Source organism: Chelonoidis abingdonii, chromosome 2 (assembly GCF_003597395.2).
Source record: "Chelonoidis abingdonii isolate Lonesome George chromosome 2, CheloAbing_2.0, whole genome shotgun sequence".
In the NCBI taxonomy this organism is placed as follows: Eukaryota; Metazoa; Chordata; order Testudines; family Testudinidae; genus Chelonoidis; species Chelonoidis abingdonii.
Window position 1 is genome coordinate 183720356 of NC_133770.1, and position 22312 is coordinate 183742667.

The window sequence follows — 22312 nt, forward strand, 5'->3', positions numbered from 1 at the left end:
CCCAGTCCCTCATCCCTCATCTTTATGAGCACTTTTACACCAGTTACATGGGGGTTTGTCATAGGCTAAAGAAAAAAATATAGGGGTGCCCCTTGTTAAAATATTGGTAGCATTTTGCTACAGTTGAGAACTGAATCTGGCACACAAGCTTCAGTAAAGTTTGTAGTGAAAGCATCTGTAAGTGAAACAAATGAAGTGGCTGGCTGGCATCAACATAATCAAGTCTTCATCTCAGTAAGACCTGAAACAATACACACAGGTCCAATGTTACTGGAAATCTGTGAAATATGCATGGGGATTTTTTTTTCTCTGTTCACTCTCATAGTAATTGTTTAGACCAGAAAACTTCCTTGGAAAAAGAAATCAAGAGCATTTCATATTTCTACTAGCGCTGCAATAACAGGAAACAAAATACACATATATGGAGCTCGCCAGATAAGAGCTGAATTGTAGTTTATTTGTTTTATAACTAATGGCAAATGCTACTAAAAAAAATTAGATTGCATGCCTTTCTAATTCACAGGGTGCTCAGTGCCTGAGCAGTGCCCAGTTTACACTTTGTGCAAGTGAAGAGAGGGTGGGGGAAAGGTGGCCTTTAGCCATCTTTCTGCTCCAGCAAAATTTAAATCAGCCTCAGGGCTGCTCCAAGTTACACCACTTACAGCCAGCAGCAATCTGGCCTAGGACCCTCTATTACAACATTGGCATGTCCTTTATGAGAGTGAAAAGGGATGAGTGACTTTGAGCTCGCCATGCCAGCTTTGCATCACCCAGGGATTTCTCTGTGTGTGTGTGATCCTTGGGTGCCCCTTCATGACAGCATTCCAGATGAACAATGGAGGAAGGAAGACTTTAGTGAATTAAGTATGAAAAGGAGTAAATAAGTAGACAACTAAATAAAGTGCATTGTCCGCCATTAAGGGATTTTTTAGCATGTTCCCCCTGAGGAGAGCTCAGACATCCCCAGGGGTACCCCAGTTTGAAAACCACTGTGTTAGGGTAACATTAAGAGGACACAAATAGGGGTTATTGTATAAATACATGTGACTACATGGTCCCTGCAACAATCTAAGAAACAGAGTGTGAATAGTATATATTTCTCACCAAAAGGCCCAATCATACCAAATTATGGTGTTTAAGGCTGTTTTAAGGACATAAATTAGGCAGAATCTGAGATCCTTATTTAAATCATTCACGTGTAATACTGCACCTCTTCCTTTCCTTTGGGCTGGGTTGCATTGCCAGTATCTTTTCTGGCTCACACACACTGAGTCAGTCTGCACATCTTTACATAATAGCATAAGACCACTTCTTTTTGGAAAACTCCCACTGACTTCAATAAGGCCAGGATTTCACCCTGTGTGTATTGTGCTACTGCTTAAAAAACACACACACAGTAAATATGTCTGGATTTTCTGTTCCCCCCCTTCCTCATTGCTGGCTGCTGTTTCTTCAGTCATCTTTCCCTGATGAATGCTGTCCCAGTTTCCTCTGGGAATATGTCTTCACTGGCTGTGATTTCATAGACATTAGGTAAAATGTACCTAATACCTAATAAACCATGGGAAAACACCCCATTTAGATATAATGGAGCAGATAGCAGCCACCCTCATTATTAATAATTATTAGTGTGGCAAATTTGTGGACACCTAGAACTTAACACTGTGCTTAATGCCATGACCATTAGAACTTCAATGACAATGAGCTAGCCCTCAAAGCTGCCTTCAGTAGAACCATGGGTCTCTACTACTTGAACCAATGGTGTATCTCTAGTAGGGTGACCAGACAGCAAGTGTGAAAAATCAGGACAGGGGGTGGGGAGTAATAGGAGCCTATATAAGAAAAAGACCCAAAAATTGGGACAGTCCCTATAAAATCAGGATATCTGGTCACCCGAATCTCTAGTAGAGAGTAGCAGAATAGGATCTGTGACACACAGCTGAGCTGTCTAATTCCATCCTGTAGAGGGAAGTAAAGCATATCCACTAGCCATTTTTAGTTTTTATTTTTATTTTCTTGTGAAACACTTTCATAATTAAATACATTTGAGACATAATTGGGCAAGCTATAATTTTGTAAGTGGAAGCAAAGCTTGAAACTTTGGCCACTGAGAGACCCTGTTTGTAGGCATATGGACAGTGAGCTCAGGCATGAAGTAGCAAATCAGGGTTCAAAGATTTGAATATAGTATGGTTACTGAAACAAATTTACATTAAGTAGCCAATGAGTATGTAGGGATTTGCATAATGTCCAAAATTCACTGTACATCACTCAGCATAATAGCCCCAATCCCAACTGAGGCTTGTGGGTGCTACTATAATATAACTATTTACCATTAATAAAAAAGATAATATATCATCCCTGCTCTGTAACAGCTGAGCACTGTCTTTGAATGATGCCCTCACTGACACCTGTGCACCCTCCTTGCCTTCAGTGGGTTTGCACAGAACTGATTGGAACTTAGTGAACAATTCTGTAGGTGATGCACAAGATGGAATAAAACCACCACCAGTGGTTACAATGATGAGCAATGTTATCCAAAACATCCAGGAGTTGACTGCACACTCCCAGTAACAAGCAGCCCAGACAAAGCAATCCTTAATGAATATACCATCAAAAGCTTTTGTAATGTACTGTATAGAGTTTAAATGTGAGAGAGGATTACGTGAATAACATAAAGCACCCTGAAAGAATTTTCCTCAAACCATTGAAGGTAAGCAAAGAAAACTGCAGGCAGGCCCCTATAGTTTTGGGATGCATGCCTTTGAGAAGCAGTGCCACAAGCTTCAGTGACTGTGAACAAACCTGTGTGAAACCCAGTGGCTCAGTTCACAGGGGGTGGACTTGAATCCTGCCTTTAGTATCGAGTCATAGATCGCAAATGTATTTCCAACACATTTCACAGCCTGCAGTTCTTGTTCATCACCGCAAAGCCCACGGTATTGCTACAAACCTAAGCCCCTATTCACTGTCTCTCTGACACTTGGTGGAGTCATTTAATCAGTGCAACATGGGTGTAAAAGCAGTACCAGATCAGAATGGTCATACTTCTCTCTGGCTTTGCACTAGTTTAAACAACTATGGAAGATTCAGGACAATGGTGAATCCAACGCATACTATTTGTGAGTGAAGTTTGAGGAGAGGCAAACAGAGACATTATTACTACTAAGCTCTTTGGAGCAGGGACCAACACTTTGTCATATTTGTCCAGTACCTAGCACGACAGAGCCCTGGCCTCTAGATGCTACCACAAAACAAATAAGTAGTAATAATAGGACTCTAGTTCATGCACAAACACGCACATACAATTGAGACAAGTAGTTAAAGAACAGATTCCAGTATAAGCTTCTGTTTCCAAACATTCATCACTTTCCAAAACATAGCTACATCTCAGCCCTTTCACCTTTGGTCCCTGCACATGGTGCACAACTGTGGGGAAAGGAAGGCTCAGTCTGTGTATCTGGATACTTATATGGCCCTCGTTATAATTAGTAATTGTGTTTTTGTGCCTTTTTTTTTTTATTTCTCCCTCCCTTTTGCTCCCCCAGGAACCAGGCCCAAATCATACATTTCAGAGTAGCCTTTGAACATAACCACACAGTTCCTCACCTGTATTATAAAATACAGTGCTGTCTGACCTGTTGGAAACTGGGTACAGCTAGGCAGGCTATTAACGAAATGACTAAATCTAATTCTACATGAGCTAAATTAATGTTTTCATTCAAAACAGGAAGCCATGCTGACAAACAACAGCTGAAGATATGCAGTGTAGTTAACTAGGAATGGGGGAAGCTTGAATAGAGAAATATGACAAAAATAATTGTTATTAAGAAACGCAATGAACCATAAAAATGATATGAGACCTATATTTATTTTCTACCAAGCAGTTAAAAGAAAGATGCTTTTTGGCTTCAGAATATAATTATATAGAGTGAAACATTTTCCCCATATTCCCCCCCAAACATACATACTTCCTGTCATTATCAAAAAGACAACGCATGTGGATAGGAAAAAATACTCTGTAAACTCTGAATAGCACTTTGTTTCAGGATATCAGCTTGAAATTTCTGTATCAAAAAAGAGTCCTACTAACTTATTTTTAGTTAATGACCATTAATCTTGTTGCCATACAGATATGCCAAAACAAACAAGTGCATTTTTTTCATTCCCAAAGAAAGAGTAAAAAGTAAGAACTATGTGGTAGCTATGCAGACTATCACAGTGGTATAAAAGTGACAGAATTACCCTGTTAACGTTAGACTGTATCTGGCAAGTTGAGGGGAGGGGAGTTCAATACCATAGTAGTTTCGAATGGGAAGTATTCGGATTATCTTCCCTATCCCAAAAATATTGTGAAGCAATTATAGCTCTTTGCTTAATATCATATGAATATTGAGATAGTTCACTCTGTGAACTACAATATTGCCCCAGGACCCAGCCTTTGATAAAGTAAATTTGTCCTTTTGTCAAAGGTAGTTGATTTCAGGGCCTTATATTCCTTGTTCAGGGTACTTATATGGCCTCCATTACTGTAGTATCTTCACAGTCTTCAACGTGTCTATCATCACAACATCTCTGTGGATAGGAGAGTACTATTATCCATATTTTACAGGTGGGGAACTGAGGCAGAGAGACTAAGTGCATGTTTACACTGCAAAAAAAACAAACAAAAACCCAGCAGCAGTGAATCTCAGAGCCCATGTCTGCAGACTTGGGCTCACAGGGCATGTGCTATGGCACTAAAAATAGCAACATAGATGTCCCAGCTCAGTCTCTGAAGCCCAGGGATAGGGGTGGGATTCAGCCCAAACTGGAACGTCTACATGGCTACCTTTCACACCACAGCCCAAACCTGTAAACCTGGGATCTGAGATTAGCTGCTATGGGGCTGGAGGGGCTTTTTGTTCATTTTTTTCTTGCGTGCAGTGCCGCTAAAATGTTGTGAAGCAATGATAGTTCTTTGTTTAACGTGATATGAATATTGACAATGTTCCCTCTGTGCCCTACGGACATACCAGTAGTGATGTGCTGACAGTCATTGAAAAAGTCTGTGGTAAAGTGGGGGACTGAAGCTAGGTCTCCTAAGAGTCAGGCTGGTGTCATTTACCACTGAACCATCTTTCCTCTCCTGCTGCACTCTCCTTTCCCTCCAACAGGCCAGCTTCATGTTGCTGATAAGTAGAGGGAACCTGTGCAGCTGGTGATGTTTCCAGCTTCTTCTGGGTACAGTGGAAAGTAGCTGAAAGCAGCCAGTTGCTTTGCTCCTAGTCCTACAGTTTTGAATCACATGTACAGGAGCTATGCATAGACTCCATGTCTAGTAATACACATACTTCACACATGCACCCTGCACATTCTGTATCGGTGCCCAGTGAAAGAGAGCACATCCGTAACATTAGAACTGACTGAAATTTTTCAAATGTTGATGAAAGAAAGGGGGGAAAATTTCCACAAAATATTCACAAATTCTCTTCCCATCCCCCATTTTTCACCCACTGGTGAAATTTTTTTGAATGTCAGTAAAATTTCAAATTTAGAAAAAAAGCTGGGGGGGGGAGAAGGACAAAATATCCAAAACATATCCAAAACATTTCAATACTGAAATGCCATTACCTTTTATTTTAAGAATTGTAGTTCAGGTGCTACATGCTCCCATTCTCCTCTAGAGCCTGAACTGCATCAGACTACATGTCCCATGGTGCAGCACAGCCTCCCTTCTCCGAAGAGGAGGCAGTTCCTCCTGGAAGATGAAGTCTGGCTGGGGAGCCTGAGTCATAGAAGAGAATGTTCAAACTACAACTCCCATAAGGCACCATGGCAGCCTTTCTGAATCAAAATAGTTCTGGCTTTGACTGAAATATTTTAGTTTTCTGCCAAAAAGAAAGAAAGAAAGAAAATGGTTTTCAGCTGTTTTTCAATCAAAATTTTTCAATCAAATTTTTCAATCAAAAATTTAAAATTTCCACAGAAAGCAAAAGCGTTTTGAATTTGTTTTGTCGAAAACCCAGTTTTTTCAACAAAACAATTTTGACTGACCATTTTCAACCAGCCTTAGTCAAAAGGAAACTTCCTGTTGCAATATGTCCAGCTCAGGGGCAGGTTGTTATTAATGAGAGATTTTGTCCGTTCAGAGATGGCAGGATCAGGCCTTCGGTGTGCAGACACAAGGAGCCCAATTACCCTGTCAGTTGTACGTGTGCAACTGATGGGATGTTCGGGCCTCAGGAGTTTGGATTACTGAGATAAGGTTTCAGATAAGCATCCAAAAGTTTAGATCTTTATCTAAACCAAACCTCTGAACCTTTCAAGGATTACCCATCTCTAATATTAATCCTGTTGTGATCTCAACACCTGTACTGATGCTAGGTGGGTTCATACTCACCTGCCCACAAGAAATGGCATTCTCTCATCCTATAATTTGTCTCTGATTGTTAAGAGTCCATGTCAGATCTGAACATGACTTTAGATGACATTGTGGCAAGGTAATTTCAAGTTATCATTGGTAGGAACACACATTACTGGAAGAAACATGAAATTTTGCTCTGTAAACCACAGAGGAGCTGTGTCCTGAGTGCTTGTATAGTGAATCACAAGCAGGCACCAAAAGCCCTACAATTTTATAAACATATAAAGAGTCTGGTTTTTCTCTTAGGGTTTTTCTTTGGGAGCATACTTTGCTGCCCTGTCTTGCAGCTATCTTGAAAATGTTTTCATCTTAGCAAGAAGAAAAAATGCACCGTAGATTGATCTGATCAGCCCCCAAAATAATGATCCATGGATACTCAGCATATTTCATGCATGACACAGGCATTCTGTTAGTGCCAAATATATATTCAGATGGGCAAGAATACATTTTCTATTAAAGTATTTTCATTGTCCAAAAGACCATAACCATAACTAGTTATGCATATTAAGTATGGCAACATTTTCAAAATCGACCAAGTGACCCAGTAGCCTACTATTTTCAAAAAGCACTTAGGAGTCTAATTCCCATTGACTTTCAACCAGACATAGGCTCCTAAGTGAATCAGGGGCTTCTGAAATTTTTACCCATTATCAGTTTTATTCAAATTTTCCAGCATGTTTAATAAACATGTGTTTTTTATTTTGTTTAATATGTTTTATGCTTCAAAGTAAGGAAAAGAAGAGAAAAGGAAATGGGAGGGAGAGGAATGTACTTAATATTTTGTATTTATATACACCATTTTATCAAGGATCTCAAATTGCTTACCAAATGTTAATTGATTAAACCTCACAACACCCCTTTCTTACAGAAATGTAGTAGAAATTACTCTGAAAACAGAACTGTATACAGAAAGATATCTTTCCCATAAGCATTTGGAAAAATCCTTTAGTCTTCTACAGCAGGGATATAATTCTTTATTCATTAATTCTATAGCATGGTTGAACATCTCTATAGAAAGGTTATCATTTCCTATTAGATTCTACAGGACTTTCCTATAACAGTAGGAAAGACAATAGTGGGTCTGGCTGGTTGGTTGGCTCCACCTGCCAATGTCCCCCACTGGGAAAATAACCAAGAACCTGTATTTGATATTTTGAATTTGAGAAGTCTCTCTTCTATGAGACCATGAAAATCACTGGAAATGACTATGAGCTCTGATCAGTCTCTTGAGCTGTAAGTGTAGCTGGGAAACTATGTCATTTTCTTCCCTGGCACTCTGGTTCATGTGTGTAATTAGAAGGAAGGCTTGCCTGAACAGCATCAAGGTGGAATGTGCAGGAAACATATTATTAAATACTGATCCTAAGCTAAGGCACGTCACCTCCAGAAAGCAAAATGAATGTTGTAGATGAAAAGCTTTCAGTAAAGTCAGGAGACATTTGAAGAGCAGATTAATTAACTGTTGTCTCCGTAATAAGCAAATACCTGGGGTGAAATCCCACCCAATCACAGTCAATGGGAATTTTGCTGTTGACTTATTGTGATCAGGATTTCACCCCTTGTGAGTTTAACCTTGGAGCTTTTTGTAAGGAGTTGGTTTTATATACTGAGATGGATGATAATGAACTTTCTCAGTAAAGGGAAACCCAAATAAAAACATACTGGTCTGTCAAATTTATGGTAGATGATCATAGAATCAAAGAATATCCGGGTTGGAAGGGATCTCAGGAGGTCAGCTAGTCCAATCCCCTGCTCAAAGCAGGACCAATTCCCAATGAAATCATCCCAGCCAGGGCTTTGTCAAGCCTGACCTTAAAAACCACTAAGGATGAAGATTCCACCACCTCCCTAGGTAACCCATTCCAGTGCTTCACGACCTTCCTAGTGAAAACGTTTTTCCTAATATCCAACCTAAACCTCACCCACTGCAACTTGAGACCATTACTCCTTGTTCTGTCAAGGATATGACATTTGAATGGGGTACAGTATTTTTCTTGTCCTGTCCTAAAAGGTTGAATAGGATGCACTATTTAGCTGCTGCGCAATAATACTATACCAACATTTTAACAGATTTTCCACAAAAATGTGCTCCTTAGCCTGTGATAACAACCTATTGCAAGTGTCAAGCGTTCTCACAGAGGGAAGCGTTGCAGGACTGGCTTATTTTCTTTTAGGCAAAACCACTTTCTCATAGCAAAAGTGATCCACCTTCCAGCGAATAGACATCTGTTAAAAGTACGTGGTGAATGTTTAGACTTCGTTCTTGAAAAGTGGACTAATAGTGTAGCATAGGGTTCAGACTATGTATTTATAAAGTTGAGGGACTTTCCCACAATATTTTTTCTGGAAAATACTTGTCATTTGCTTCTTGGCAGGATTTATCTGCCCCTCCAGGAGACAGAGAAGTCATCTTTGCTAGGGAGCCAGAAGTCACATTAGGGGAGAAATGAATCCAAGAGCAGGAAAATCAGCATAATTCTCCCTTATATTTGGTGGCAAATTTGAATAAGGGCCTACCAGGAGGTCCCGACAGCTCCCTCTGGAACCTCAGTGCTGCTACTGCTGTGTTTCAGACAAGATGGAGGTGCATTTCAATGCCCAGTGAAATGAATCCAATACATCCCTGTGTATTGTTATTTGTGGAGTGCCCAAAGGACCATACAACCCTATGTACAATTATTTTCAATCATGAGTTCTGTAATAACACTGAAAAAAGTTCTTGTGCCCAAACAAACAGTTTTCAGCAGTAGCTCATTTGTCAGAAACAGGCCAATTTGCTAGTGTCGACAGGACATAAGAGTCTAAAATAGAGAGATAAGTATGATATACATACAGTGGGATCTAGATCCAAGCTTTCTTACATTTGTGGAGGTTCAGATCTGAGGTATTGGTTCAGGCCCATCTCTACTAAAATGGGTCAGATGTTAGATTTCATCGTCCAACACTACAAAATGGTGCCTTGGCAAGTTCTAGCTGTCACTCACTACAAATGGGTAGGCTTTACTGTGGTCCACAAGTTACTAAACAGGACTGGGATCGAAAGGACACTTTCTAATGCACTCTAAATGCACAAGTGATGTATAAATGTGAAGAGCAATAGTTCTTTAATCCAGTGGCTCTCAACCTTTCTAGACTGCTGTACCCCTTTCAGGAGTCTGATTTGTCTTATGTACCCCCAAATTTCACCTCATTTAAAAACTACTTGCTTACAAAACCAGACATAAAAATACAAAGGTGTCTCAGCACGTTATTATTGAAAAATTGCTTACTCTCTCATTTTTACCATGTAATTATAAAATAAATCAACTGGAATATAAATATTGTACTTACATTTCAGTGTATACTATATAGAGCAGTATAAGCAAGTAGTATGAAATTTTAGTTTGTACTGACTTTGCTAGTGCTTTTTATGTAGCCTGTTGTAAAACTAGGCAAATCTCTAGATGAGTTGATGTGTACCTCTGTGTACCTCCAGGGGTACACGTAACCACGGCTGAGAACCACTGCTTTAATCTAGCAGTCAAAGGTGTAACAAGATCTAACAAGTGGATGCTGAAGCTAGGAAAATCCAAATAAGAAATGAGCCACACTTCTTTAACAGCGTGTGTGAGGGGACAAGCCCTCACTCTGGCTCAGAGTGGACAAAAGAACTCCTCTGGGCCTGTTCAACACCAACAAGGTGCACCTGTAAGGCTTCTTCTGGCAGGAGAGGGGGAAGCTTAAAAGTGAAAACCTGCTAGGGTGAACGCTGTCATGCCTCAGACAGTAGAGACAGGCCCTTTGAGAGGGAGACCGGGGCAGACACTGCTGCTCCCAAAGCTGCATGACCCTGCTGCAAAGCAGTATACCCCAAGAGGAGGGGCTGGAGGTAGACCCCACACCCCACTGTGGAATGAGCCCAATGGGCTGACCCAGGAAGACTGCCTGATATCCAGGTTTCTGGTGCCTCTCTTTGTTTTCCTACAGAGTCTCCTCTCTCATAAGAGAAGGAAGAGGGGAGAGGACTTTTATTTGGTTTATTTGCTTGAAGAACCCTCCCATTGGGTGCCTAGGGGAGGGGGAGGGAAGAGAAAGACATTATAAAAGACCAGAAGTGGAGACTAGAGTGAGTCTAATTAACCATAGGAATGATTTTCCTAAGGATCTGTTGGATTCTCTGTCACTTAAAGTCTTGAAATCAGGACTGTATATCTTTCTAGTAGATATTCTCCGGCTCATCCAGAAGTTTGGGGCTTGATGCAGGAATTACTGGGTTCTACGTGCCTGTGTTCTACAACTGGTTGGACTAAAAGATTATGGTAGTCCCTTCTGGCCTCAAAATATATGAATTAGAAGCTCACAGCAGCTAAAAGACAGAAAATTCACCTTGTCAAAACGCTGCTCATTGAACGGTTTGTTTGTATTTTGTGGTGGTGATGCTGTATTTTAGAAGGGAAGAATACTCCAGAAGGGCAGTAAATACACTGTAGCCTCCTATGGGCAAAAGTGCTAGAAAGGAGAAGAGGGCACAGGAGCTCCCAGTGCAGCCATGTGGAAATCAGCCATAGTGCTGCAGTTAGCCTTCATTGAGCACGACGGATCGTGGTTGTGACTGACACTGCTGGGGAGGCTGTAACAACCCAAAGAGAGTGTAAACTGATGGGTAGCTGGGTGGTGATTCTGACCCACCTCACTTTATGAACCTGCTGGCGCCCAGAGGCTGCCACTGAGAAAATGCACACTGCACGTCTAGGCATACACTTCCCCAGTGACCCTGGTGCATCTTGCTTGTGTGTGGCCTGTGCAGGCACGATGCCTCCAGCCACTAGTCATCACTGCTCTCTACCGTTGCCACCCAATACATCTCTAGGTGTGCAAGCCAGATAGAGGTGGCAAGTTATATGGGCCCGTGGTGCCTGGGCTCCAGCAATATTCAGGGTCCGGGGGCCTGGCTCCACCAATGTTTGGTGCTTGGTCTCTCCCCTGCCTCCGCGCAACTCCCCCAAGCATTCCTGCCTGTGCCATGGGCAGTGGGCAGCTGCCCCCGTAGCTTCACACTGAACTTCACTTTGACGGCTCCCAGCATCAGCTGCCATCACAGGGTCCTAGTGCCCCTCAACCATTAGTGCCAGGGCAGGCTGACCCTGACCTTGGCCTTCTGCCTCAGACAGATGGACCCTTCCCTTTTCTGGCAGGACCCTCCACCAGCACAGGGCCCCCACACACACACCCACCATCACTGCTCCTGCATCAAGCTGGGCAAGGGGCAACCCAATCCCCAACTCCCAGTGCGGCTACAGTAAGGGGCAGCAGCAGGGGAGGAGGTGCACACACGATGGCAGCCCCCCACCCGGCACCCACCACAGGGGAGGTGAGGGGCCTTCCTGGACCTGAGAGGGGCCCTAGGAGCATGTGCAGTGACAGTGGTGCAAGGTGAGTGTGCTGCTGTGGGGGGCCCTCCCCTGGAGCTTGCTGCTGCCAGCTGGGGCGGGGGTTGTCCTCCTCTCTGGCACCAGTCACGGGGCAGTCTGCCTGAACCCCAAACACCTCATCCTTGGCCCTACCCCACCCGAGAGCCTGCACCTCCAGCCAGAGCCCTCATCCCCTGCATCCCAACTCTCTGCTCCAACCCTGAGCCCTGTCCTGCAACATGAACCCCTCATCCCCGGCCTCACCCCGCAGTTCGCACCCGCACAGCCCAACCTTCTGCCTGAGCCCCTCCTACACCCCAAACCCCTCATCACCAACCCCACACCAGAACCCTCACATTTTTACATTATTTAAAAATATATATATCAGCTTACAAGGCAGGTGGCGGGGGCAGGATTTGGACCTGTTCTGGGAACCACCAAAAATTATACAAAACTGCCGCCCCTCTGAATCATCACTCTGTTGCACTAGTTTCACACCAGTGTAACTCCATTGAAATCAGTGGAATTATACCAGCTTTCCACCAGTGTAAAGGAGTGGAGAATCAGGTGCGGTACTTCCGAGGTAGCGTGGAGGGTATTGACAAGGAAAGTGCCATGCAAATACACAGGCAATGGATTTTTTTTCTTGTTTGTAAACCAAGTTGCAGGGTGCATGGTAACTACTTTTGTATCTACAAGTGATAACATAAGGAACACATAATTGCTGTGTGATTACATGTTTATTACCAAGTGAAACCTGTGTAGCTATTAATTACTATGTCAGGTAAGAATACTTATACAATACCTATTGATCTGCATGCAGTTAGTATATCAATCTTCCTTTCAAATGATATTGCTTCAGCGTGTTCTTTAGCTGACATCTCAACTGTTTTCTTATGAAGTAATGAACCAACTCATAAAACTATTTCCACAACAATCAATCTTGCCTTTTACCAAATTCACTGTTTTTACATAAGTATTGTCCATTATCCCCTGGAGAACTGATGTTGACATGTATCATAGTATTACAGATGCTAGTACCTAATAGCAAGGTTTTTAAATGTATTAAGTTTTGCAATCTACCCATAGATTTTAAGCATCTAAGTATTGTAAAATATAGTAAATTTCTTTGATACCTCCAGTTCTCTGGTGCATCCAGGGATTTCAAAACAATTTACAAACTTCAGTGAATGGAGCCTTACATTTTACAGATGATTAAACACAGTCACAGAGAAGTTGTTAAAGGTCAGATGGTAGCAGAGCCAGTAGTAGAAACCATGGGCCTGCTACTCCATTGCCTAGCATCTTGTGTAGTCATTTATATGCCTGCATCAGGATTTCTTCCCCACTCTGAACTCTGGGGTAGAGATGTGGGGACTCGCATGAAAGACTCCCTAAGCTTATAAATACCAGCTTAGGTTAAAAACTTCCCCAAGGCACAAATCCTTTCCTTGTGCTTGGACAGTATTGCTGCCAACACCAAGTGATTTAGACAAAGATTCAGGAAAAAGACCACTTGGAGTCCCTATTTCCTCAAAATATTCCCACAAGCCACTTCACCCCCTTTCCTGGGGAGGCTTGAGAATAATATACTAACCAATAGGTTAACAAAGTGAGCACAGACCAAACCCTTGGGTTTTTAGGACACTAAAAATCAATCAGGTTCTTAAAAGAAGAACTTTATTATAAAGAAAAAAATAAAAGAAGCACCTCTGTAAAATCAGGATGGAAGGTAACATTGCAGGGTGATAAAAAGATTTAAAACACAGAGGACTCCCTTCTGGACTTAGCTTCACAGTTCTAAAAACAGGAATAAACTATCTCTTAGCATAGGGAAAATTCACAAGCTAAAACAAAAGATAATCTAACACATTTCCTTGCATTTACTTACAATTTCTGTAATTTTAGATATATCATTTCAGGTATCTTTTTAGGAGCTGGTTTACCTCTTGGTGTCTCTCTCTCTGTCCTGAAAGGGAACAACAAAGAAAGCACAAAGAACCCCATCCCCGCCCCCCCCTCCAGATTTGAAAATATTTTCTTTCCCCATTGGTCCTTCTGGTCAGATGCCAACTAGGTTAATTGAACTGATTAACCCCTTACAGATAAGTGATTCTGTACCTCTGGCCAGGAGGGATTTTATGTTATTGCATACAATAAAAGTTGTTACCCTTCCCTTTATATTTATGACAGCCTGCAAAGTGAGTGCAAACACTAAGAGCATGTCTACACTTAAAATGCTGCATCAGCACAGTGCTTTAAAGAAGAGCTCTCCTGTGGGCATAGTTAATCCACCTCCCTGAGAGGCAGTAGTTATATTGGGGGCGACGCTCTTCCGCCGACATAGCACTGGCTATATAGGGGATTAGGTCAGTATAACTATATTTCTCAAGGCTATGGATTACATTGCTCAGGCTCACAACCTTGAGCAATGTAGTTACATTGATACAGGTCTGTAGTGTAGATCAGACCTATCATTCTGATTGGCCAATCTGTGAGACCATATACTCAACTAGATAGCTATTCTCTGTTTGAATGCAATGCAATAACTTTTGAACACCACATCCTATCAATTCTAAAATTTCAGGGAATGTTTTGGATGTCAATGGGCAGAACCCTATTGATTTTGGGGGAAATTAGAAATACTGAAAGGAAGAAATAGGGGACACAGCCCCTGGCATCTGGTTACCAGAGCCACAGCTTCAGCCATCTCTGTAACTGTTTATAAATCAAAGAACCATTTTGATGGCAGCTGCTAACACCTTTGATTATATCAATACCTCTTCTTTTAGCTCTGCTTATCCTCCCAATACAGTTTTAAAAGGTTGACACTCTGTAAGAGAAAACGGAGAATAAGAATGGTAGGAGGGATTGAGGAGACATGGGGGTGCATACGGAGCCTCTTGCATGGGAACAAAAGGAAGCACATAAAGCATCTGGTGGAGCAGAGAATTGAGTAAACTGGGGGCAGTGGGTGGGTCCTGTGGCCAGGGTGGGGCTAGTGCATGCTGGGAATAAGGTTGTACCCAGAACCCATAGCATGGAGGAGAGACTGGGAGACTCTGGTATGGGAGGAGGTGGGAAGAGGGGGCACACAGAGACCCAGTCTGAGGGAGGAGGTGTGGGAGGATTCCATCAGGTCCCTGAAATAGGCAGACCCTCTCATAGGTCCAGAGAGGCCCGGGCCACTTCCAGCTTTTGAGGCCTCTAGCCATAATAAAAATAAAAAATGGCGATACATGAAAACAAAATAAGGCACCAAAAAAAGGGTGTGACATAATTTGAATTTTTTTTATTTAACTAATGCTTTTCTAGCCTTTTTCTGTGCAATTGCACTAATTATTGAGGGAAAATCTAGCTTTCGTGCAATGTCACAGTTAATATTAAGCATGGTAAGCCCATTCAAATGCTCTTGTCCCATAGTCGAATGGTGATAGTTCTTTACCTGCTTCAACAGTTTGAAGGTGTGTTCACCTGAAGCCACTGATGCAGGCAAACTGACAAAAATACACAATGCAATTATGATATTAGGAAACACCTCAGAGAGTCCAAGTTCGAGTATTTCTTGAAGCAATTCCTTTGGCTTGCAATCCAATTTTAAAGTTCATGGAATATATTCGTTTGAGGAAGATAACCTCGTCACTGAGACCTTTTGAGATTTTTTTGTTGTACTGTTGCTGGAAGTAGATCTTCATTGCTCAGTCTGTTGAACTGCCAAAGAAACCCAAAAATAGTATAAATTAGTCACAGTGACTCAAATCTACTTGAAGATCTGAATGAATAGAGTCAGTGATGACAAGGAAGACACTGACCCTATAATGCTGCTCAGCATCGGATTCAGTAGGTAACCGGCGATTGGTGGAGAACTCAGATGAAATACCAATATTCTGCACTACTAATTTGGATTTAGTAAGAGTCACATCCCACTGTTCACAAATCTGTTGAATGTCATTAATAAGACTTTCAGTGTTACCCCTCTCAACATCAAGTGTAGCATTGTGTGCTTCAATTACCAGATTAGTTTGGTGAATCATTGTAAGTAGCTTCATCCACAAAGATGACATCAGAATGCATTCAAAGTTGGAATGTGCTTCTGAATAGACTGAAGTTCAGTTTGTAGCCTGTGCAGTGAGATTGAGAGATTCAAGCTCATTTAAAGCCTTTCTCACTGAATTCAAATGCTGCGCAACTGGTTGAACACCATCAATCCATGCAGACCATCTGGTTTTGTACATCCCAGGCATTGAAACAGGAAGATATTGCTTCAGAATTTCCCACTTTTGTGGTCTGCTACTGTAGAGATTGTACATTGCTAAATAGTTCCAAAGTAAGTAATTACCTTCTTGCATGATTCAGCATAGTCAACACCTACAAGGTTTAGCTGGAGAAAATCCAGTTTGAATTATGCTCAGGCGGAACTGCTTGTACACCTTTGTACTTCCCAGACGTATTAGAGCCCTTGTGATAGGCTTGACCAGTGCAGATTTGAAAATCTAACTTAAAACCTTCTAGAACTGCAAGTACTTGAGCAGCAATTTCTTTTTCAGTTTTTCTCATGAAATTATCAAACAAAATAAACCTTTCTTCAATTGAAAATGTTGAGCTGTCTACAATCTTAATATATCAAATAGCCATAGTAGTCTGTTCCTTGTGAAAACAATCTGGTGTGGCATCAACAATATTAGAAAAATACTTGGCATTTCAAATCTCATCAAGAATTGTTGTTTGAACGAATGACCCACATAGCTCAATAAACTCATTTTGTATGCATATAGCAAAATAATGGACTTGCATACGCTTTTGACTCTCTTGCAATTCTCGAACACATTTAAAATGCTCTGATAAAAGTGGTTCATATTTGCTGAGGAGCTCAACCATGTCTAGAAAGTTTCCATTTGCACAATCATCAATATGTTTACTGGAACCAAAGTGAGCCAATCCCCAGTCAGAAAGAAAAAGGATGACATTCAGAATGTGCTCAAGAAGTTTTTTTTCCAGTTATTAGTTTCTGTACAGAGTTCAGTCAGGAGTAAATTCTCAACTGAACTTTCAGCTGATGCTACCCTACTGACTGATTTCCATGCAACATAGTTTTCTTTGTGTGACATTGAACTCTCATGTGATGGTATTCGGTCTTTCAACTTCCTCCAACCTCTGTTGGTGCTCTGGCCTGACTAATTAGAGAGAACTGATGCATTTGCAGCACTTTTGTTCAAAATGAAGCAGGGAGCACAGTACAGAGATTGTTTTTCCATATTCCAGCATAATCAGTCTCTTGTTCAGGTCTCACCATTTGGAAGAGTTTTTGTCAGCAGACAAGTAGGGACAGCATGATTATCAGAATCTCGTGGAACGTTACTTGGAATTTCAAAACAACTAATTTGAAGAAAAGATTGCATTTGGGCAGCATTACTCTTGTCAATAATTCCAATGTCAGTCACAGTAAAACCTGTAATACTCATTAATTGCTCTTGCTGTGTAAGATCTATATCTACCTGTTGCTGTTGAGTTTCTTGATCGTACACAGGATCTTCTGCTGCATCTGTTACCGTTGGCACATCTCCTTCTTGACTATTGTCCTCATATTCAGGAATTAGCATTTGTTCAGGTATTGGCAGTTGCAGAGTTTTCATTATCTGTAGCATTGTTTGCTGGGAAAGGTGTGTTTTCCAGTGGTTTGAGAAATGAAGTTATTGGCTTTGAGCTCTTAGCTACTGCTTCACTCAGTTGTTTTAGCCATCTCTTGCTTGCATCACTTTCAAATCTCCTCTTCATAGTGATCTATCTGGCCAATATGTAGCCTATCCACACTTGAAATATTCAGCTGTAAATAACTAGTTTATCTACACTTGAAATCTTCTACTGTAAGCATGTACACAAATGCTGAATGGCACACAGATGCTGAAAAGACTTAAAACGAAGAAGCACTAATTAAGAACACAAAATGAAAGAGTCAGACATGTTGTTATCCTTATCACTGCATCAAAACTCAAGCACACAAGGTATAATATAACAGGCTGAGCTGAAGCCAAAGGGATGACATATATATAGTAAACACAGACACGGATACAGACAGAGGGATATTGCCCAAAAATTTCAAACGTGTGTCCTCATGAAACTCACTGTACAAGACTGTCCTCACAAATTTTCACCTTGAATCTGGGCCTAGAGACTACGAAAGCCTATGATGATGGTCAAGCTACCAAGCTAGGGCTCAACCAACCAACCAGTCACCTCTTTCAGCTGCCACATGAAGATTATAATGAGGAATTCTCACACATAAATAATTCCTTAGTCAACTAGACGTAAAACTATAAATACACTAAAATGTAACAATTCTCTCCCTTTCAACACACACTTAATCCAGCACCAGCCACAACTAGTAGTTTATTTATATAATCAACTGATCTGAGAGGTCACGTTCATCACGGTCTAATCTTGTCCCATCAAAACCTATATATTTGTATTAATATTTATGAACATTTTTAACTCTTTAATATGACAAAATCTATATCAGTTAACAAAAAAAAGTCTTTTACCAAATCACATCTCTTATTTGCTTAAATTTGCAGCTCTAAGCTGAGAGTGTGTGTCACATTTTGGTCCAATAGGGATGCACATAAAAACAGGTTGTGAAACTTATCAAAGGCCAAAAAATTAACAAGTGCCTAAATATGACACACACATCCCCCCCCCCCCTTTTGAGCTTGAGGCCCAGGCCAAATGGCCCTCCTGGCCCCCCTTCTCATTGGCTCTGGAAATAGAGTGTGACGAGAGCACACAGATATGTAAAGTGGGCTTTGCCTCCACAAGCCATTAAGTGTGTGACTCTGCTAGCTTAGTAACATTTTACACCAACTTTGTCTTAGTGTAAATAATTATAAAAAGCTCAACACAATGGAGACTAAGACCCCTTGTGTCCTGACTTCCAGTCCTGTGCTTAAACCACAAGATTGCCCTTCCTCTTCTTCTTTGACCCCTGCTATCAGCTTTAAATTGTTTATTGATCATTTTGTCAAAATGTCGAAGTAAATATACCTCAAAGATGTACTCAGTGGCTTAGCACACTTTAACTCAAAAGCAGTGTTCTAGAACTTATCTGCATCACAACCATTAACATTAATTCCACATGGAACACTTAAAAAATGTAGTGTTGAAGCCATTTCAATTTTTAAACAAAGCAGTATAACTCTGCATGAAGGACAGTAGCAGCAGCACCTGGGAGTTATTAATAATCAGTAGTGACTTGTGCTCTAATGACTGCTACCACAATAATGATTGATACACATTCTTTATACTCTGGGAATTGTTTTTGTACATACCACTGTGACGTTCTCTATGTCAGGGAACATCCAGCAACCCCATGTTCATCCTTATCATATGATTGTGTATTATCTAATGCAAAGTTTGTCAGATGTCTTCAGAAGGCTCATGATGTACTGAGCATTGTTGTTATGGTAATATTATAGTAATCATTGTTAAAGTAATGTTATAGGTTGTAATTTCATGTATATAGTTATGAGGCTGAAAATGTGTTCTCATAGTTTAAAGAAAGCCCAGGCAAAAAATCTCCAGAAGCAGAGGAGTAGTTCACACCTCATTAGGGTATGTATGGCACAAACCCAGCCCAGCCTCACAGGAACAAAGGACACTGGCCTAGGCAACAACAAAGGATCTGTTGGACTCTCCAGTGAGTCACTCCCTTCCTTTGGTCAGTTTGGGACTGCGATGAGGTAATGCTCACCTGACTATGAAGGCGAGGGGCAAAGCCAAGAGGGAAGAAAGAACATGACAAAAGGGAGAGATGTTTGCCATGCTCTTCCTCTCTCTTCCACCTACATCTACAGACACCACTACCAAGTGACTGAAGCACTGATCAAAGGGGAGAGCCTGGCTGAAGAACAACCAACCAGCCTGTGGTGAGAAGTATCTAAATTTGTAAGAGCATTGAAAGTGTTAAGATCAGCTTAGAATTTGTTTTGCTTTTATTTCATTTGACCAAATCTGACTTGTTATGCTTTGACTTATAATCACTTAAAATCTATCTTTCATAGTTAGTACATTTGTTTATTCTACCTGAGGCAGTTCATTTGGATTGAAGCATGTCAGAGACTCCCTTTTGGATAACAAGCCTGATACATATCAATTTCTTTGTTAAATTGATGAACTCATATAAGCTTGCAGCATCCAGCAGGCATAACTGGACACTGCAAGACGGGGGTTGTGTCCGGGACTGGAGATATTGGCTAGTGTCATTCAGTTGCAAATAGCTGGGAGCAGCTACGATGCCAGAGGCTGTGTGTGAACAACCCAGGAGTGAGGGTTCTCACAGAGCAGGGTAAGGCTGGCTCCCAGTCAAGGACTGGCGTGACCTAGCAGATCACCAGTCCAGATAACACCAGGGGAATGTCACAACCACATTGTTAAGAAAGCAGCCAGCTTCACTGCAGCAAGAATCTTTTTCCAAATAGTTACCAGAATTCTATTGTTTAAATTTGTTCACCTTTTTCCCTATTTTTACAGTTAGAGTAATGGTTTTCCTGGACATAGTATCTTATATTCATTTATTTTGTTTCAGGAATTGAGGAGGAAATGAAATGACCCATCACAAAATGACATTCTTCTAAATGAAGTATTTAAGAGGTTACAACAGGATCTTACTAAGAAGAGCCACATTTCCCAGCAAAAAAATAACCCTCTTAATAGCATTCAGGTTATAAATGGTCTTTCAGTATTAACGTAGTTGCCAGCTTCAACCCTGGTGTGATCCCACTGACTTCAGGGGGATTAGGCCAGTTAAGATGACCTTTTTTATTAAATAGAAGCAAACATTGACTTTTTGGTGTGCAAATCCATAAAAAAAGTCTAAAACCACAATTTTGTACCCCTAATTATACTGGGAATCCAATGTCTTCATCAAATAGATGTCCATGCCCACATGTTTTTGCTCCTTCAGTTGAGTATGCAATTGATTTCTCAGCACTAAATAGCCTCTGTTTAAAAATAATTATGAATCCAAATGTTATGACAGCAGAGAAAACAAGAAGTTCTGGTATCTGATGAGGATAATTATAAAAATATGTATCTCAGAGTCCTGATTTTGCAACTTTTCCATGTGTGAATTTCATGTATTCAACAGAAACTAAACTGACACCAACTCATGTCAGGTGGGCATATTGACCTAGATCATCAAAGGTATCTAGGCTCCTAATTTCCGATGAAATAATTTTGCATTGATGCTAATGGGAGTTGGGAACCTAAAGACCTTTGAGGATCTGGCCCATTTCAGCCCCTTTAAGGCTCACTCTTATGATATTCAGTATGCAAACAGCAAGCTAAACAATAAGTAAACTATCAACCCATACACAAATTTGTGTAAGTTTAAAACAGTGCTGTAAAACCAAATATAGTAGCTAGAGAACTGGAATACACAGTGTTTCTCACTGTAAATGCTATTTATTGTAGGTAAGTAACATTTACATATAAAAGCATGCTCTACTTTGATAAGATAACGTCGGCATTTTGATGCTATTTGGTGTGTATATACAGTATGCTGAGTCAGTTCCTGCACATTACTTTCATTCACCACTAATGGCTATAAAAATAAGCTATCAAACTATGTGGAATTTATGTATGAAACTATGTTATCTATGCCTTGCAAAACTTACATTTTAATTTACATTTCTTATCTGCAAGGACAAACTGCTCTGAATTAATGATAGTGTGCCATAAGCTACTTAGACAAGAAATGCCCACTTATAAGGGTAAAATTATTATGATTATATTTGTTAAGATTACAATAGCACCCAAAACTCACTAATTTCTTACAGAATTTTTGCCAAAAAGAGTTTTTTACAATCTAAAAAGACAAAAACAGACAAGGGATAGAGGAAAAGGTTACAACATGCAAGCAAAATTATCAATGTGGCATACCTAAGATTCCTTGAGGAGAAGCTGTGTCATCAAACACACAAACCCAGAGCCACTCCTGAACTAACTTTATTCACAGCAACAATGATGAACAAAACACAAGGTCATTCTGGCTCTTTGTTTTAAAGTTTTTAATCTTCCAACTAAAATTGCCATAGTGTGATAACATAAAGAAATCTAAAACAAGTGTTTGTGTTTCCAGTACTGTTGTGCAGCTGCTAATTGCTGCAATGCCAGTCTTTTGGAATATTTATGTATATTTAGATATTGTACTAGAACTATTTATTACAATTCTGCAAACTATAGTCAGGCATGCAGCCGCCTCAAAATCCTTTAAGCCTCAAATCCATAGACAACATGCAGAAGGGCTTCTACATGTTCCATGACAAGTGTCTCATCACCAACTTTCCAAAGGTACCAGCTCATGTGAGTCTCCGTCTGTTCAGGTTTCATTTACACTGGCATTTTGTTGGTACATTTTGGCCCAAGTCAGGGAAACATCTTGTCTGGCCCCAGTATTCTACCTCAAAAGTCTCAAACAATGAAGCTGAGCTCTGTTGTCTTGGACCATTTAATATACACATCC